At 43.6% G+C, this 2,648-nt stretch overlaps 1 protein-coding gene across 10 annotated transcripts in view; it reads left to right on the plus strand.

The window, feature by feature from the left end:
- Positions 1-11: 11 nt before the first annotated feature.
- rbm47 (RNA binding motif protein 47) overlaps positions 12-2,648 on the plus strand; it is a 21,150-nt gene continuing 18,513 nt past the window's right edge. For 5 of the 10 annotated variants that reach the window (XM_031876312.1, XM_031876314.1, XM_031876320.1 and 2 more), the window contains exon 1: positions 12-2,012. The gene's annotated coding sequence lies outside the window, so the exon portion shown is untranslated. The remainder of the gene's footprint in view (positions 2,013-2,648) is intronic. The other 5 variants (XM_031876315.1, XM_031876318.1, XM_031876323.1 and 2 more) reach the window with 2 other exon arrangements.

A 2,648-nucleotide genomic window follows, 5' to 3' on the forward strand; every position in this document is an offset into this window, starting at 1 on the left:
GTGCCGGAGGAGAACGACACCCCGTCTGATAAGAGCGCTCAGGCCTTGTTCTCCCCTTAAGGCTTGTTTGAGGTTATGTACACTTCCACACATTGTCAATGTGCTCTCCTTTCTCTTCTGCGCTGCCCCTCTCTGTGTTTCTGGCAAAATACTACCAGAATGCGACAGCTTTGGTCCACTTTGTGTTCTCTTTATCTCCCTACGTGTTTGTTCATACTTTATTGCAAATGCCTGTAAAAAAAAGTCAGCTGAAAACAAAATCATCATAATGGTTATGAAAGTCCGGGGCCGTTAACAGCAACAACCAGAAATGTGTGACGGACTTTTTGGATGAGCTAACCTGTTGTTTGAACTTGAGATTTTAAATCGGAGAAATATTTGGCTACCGTGCTGATAAAATTCTACGATTGCTCACAGGACAGATCGACCTGTGAAATTCCGACAGGAAATTCGACAGGTTCGTCCCAAAATGCCTCAGGCGGAGATTAGTTCAAGTAATCTCTTCTGTTTCACAGTTTGTCTCTCTGCACTCTTTGAATTGTTTTAAATCTCTATTGACCTATACGTTCTTTTTTTCCTAATATGCCTGAAGATATACAAAAAGTAAACCTTTGGTTTGATGAGACATGTGGATAAAAGTGATCTCAAGTAAACAAATACTGACAGCTTAAGGGACAGATGGTGTCACTCTGATTAACCTTTGTTAACCCTTTTCTGGTTAGCTGTACTTTTGTTTTTGAGTGTTGCCACTTGCTCGCACACTCAAGGGATGGCACTGTCGGTCCAGCACCAGTATCACGGGTAGGTCCTGAAATAGTCCCAAAATGCAACCTATTGGTTTTGTGTACATTGACACGAATTGTCGGGGGGACACACAAACCACGAGACCGGTGTTCGACACCTCGTTGTGGTTTTGATGGCTCAACCTAACTGTACGTAGGTATATTAAGCCTAACCGTGATGTTTTTCCAAAACCTAACAAAGTGTTTTTTTTGCCCTGAACCTAACTTTCGTTTTTAACATAATGTCGTCCCGAAAAAAAGTTGTTCAAAGCGACACGAAAAACATGGACAATTCCTGTCCCTGTACACAAAACCAATAGATTGCATTTCGGCACTATTTCACAAACTGCCATGGTCGGTCGGTCCACCACTTTGGTCCAAAAATAGAGGATGAATCCTCTGGTGATCCCCTGACTTTTAATCTAGCGCCGCCATCAGGTCAAATTTTTGTCCAATACTTTGGTTTATGACCAAATACCTCCAAAACTAATGCCATTCCCATCAGCCTCAGCTGTACTTTGTTTTTCGTGCTAATTAGCAAATTTGAGCATTACTTAAATCGAAGGTGCGATCACGGTAAATACCAGACCTGCTAAACATTAGCGTCTTAGCATTGTAATTGTGTGTACGTTAGCATGCTGACGTTGGCGTTTAGCTCAAAGCCAACGTGTAGACTCAAAGTCTTGTTCCAGAAATAGTTTCGACAGCATTATTCTTCAGAGTTTGAATTCTGACTCAGACTATGATTAGTTCTGGGCTGGCCCATTTGATTTCTGTAAATACATCTGCACACTCAAACACATGACTTTTCCCTGATTGTTGTCAATCATCACCTTTCCGTCACACCCTCTGTCCTTCTATCCCTTCCCTTTTGTCCTACTCCTTATCAACTGAGAGAGAGAGAGCGAGAGATTGAAGGAGGGAGAAGAAAAGGTGGGGGGGGGGGTTACCTGTGCTGAGTGGCCCCACCTCTCTCTCTCTCTCTCCCCTCTGGCCATTGAGGACGAGTAAACACTAAACCACCTTTGCTTACCTCCACACTCAGACACAGACTCTTATTTCCGCTGCGGCCTGTCAGCATCAACGAAGAGTGAATGGACAGAGAGAGAGAGTGAGTCTCAGAACGAGTGTGATTGTGCAAAGTGACTGCCACCAAAAGCAAAGTGCGCCGGCATCTGCATCTTCTCGGCCTGCTCCGTCGATCTCCTCGCTCCTCAGTGTGGGATACAGGTACTGTGTTAGTGTGCACCCTCAAGTGTGTCTCTGTCTTTTTGAAGGTATCTGCACTGAAAACATATGTTGTTCAAGTCTCTTTTTAAAAATTTGTAATCACTTTTTGTTGTCTATCTAACAAAAAAAAAAAAATCTTAATTTTGTGGGTCTTGAAAAATCAGCCAGTTTGAGAGCAAAACTGAAACAGTTGGGTATCTTTAAGATAAGTACTTTTGTTTGACGTGCTTTTGTTTGAACCTCTCCGTGACCAAACCGCACCTCTTCTGATGGAAACATTTTGATGGAGTTTGTCTCCACTCACGGAAGAAATCTGGCAAGCTGCTTCGTCTGGACGGAGTTGCCTGACTTGTTCCGCCGCATTATCAGAGCCAAAATGATTGGACACAAAGGCACTTAAACCAATCAGTAATTAAAAGGAAGACCAAGATGTCCTTACAATGAAACCAGTGGAACCAGTGGAGTGGCATGTCACTGTATGTGTGTGTGAGTTTAGGGTGGGGGGGGGGACTACATAGAGAGGCTTAGACTTCCGGGTACTCTGTCATATAATAAGTGGACTTTCACCCTGTTGAGCCGAGCTGTTTGTTGTGTGTGTGTGTGTGTGTGTGTGTGTGTGTGTGTGTGTGTGTGTGT

The sequence above is a fragment of the Anarrhichthys ocellatus genome, unplaced genomic scaffold (genome assembly GCF_004355925.1).
Source record: "Anarrhichthys ocellatus isolate YVR2014 unplaced genomic scaffold, GSC_Weel_1.0 scaffold107, whole genome shotgun sequence".
Lineage (NCBI taxonomy): Eukaryota > Metazoa > Chordata > Actinopteri > Perciformes > Anarhichadidae > Anarrhichthys > Anarrhichthys ocellatus.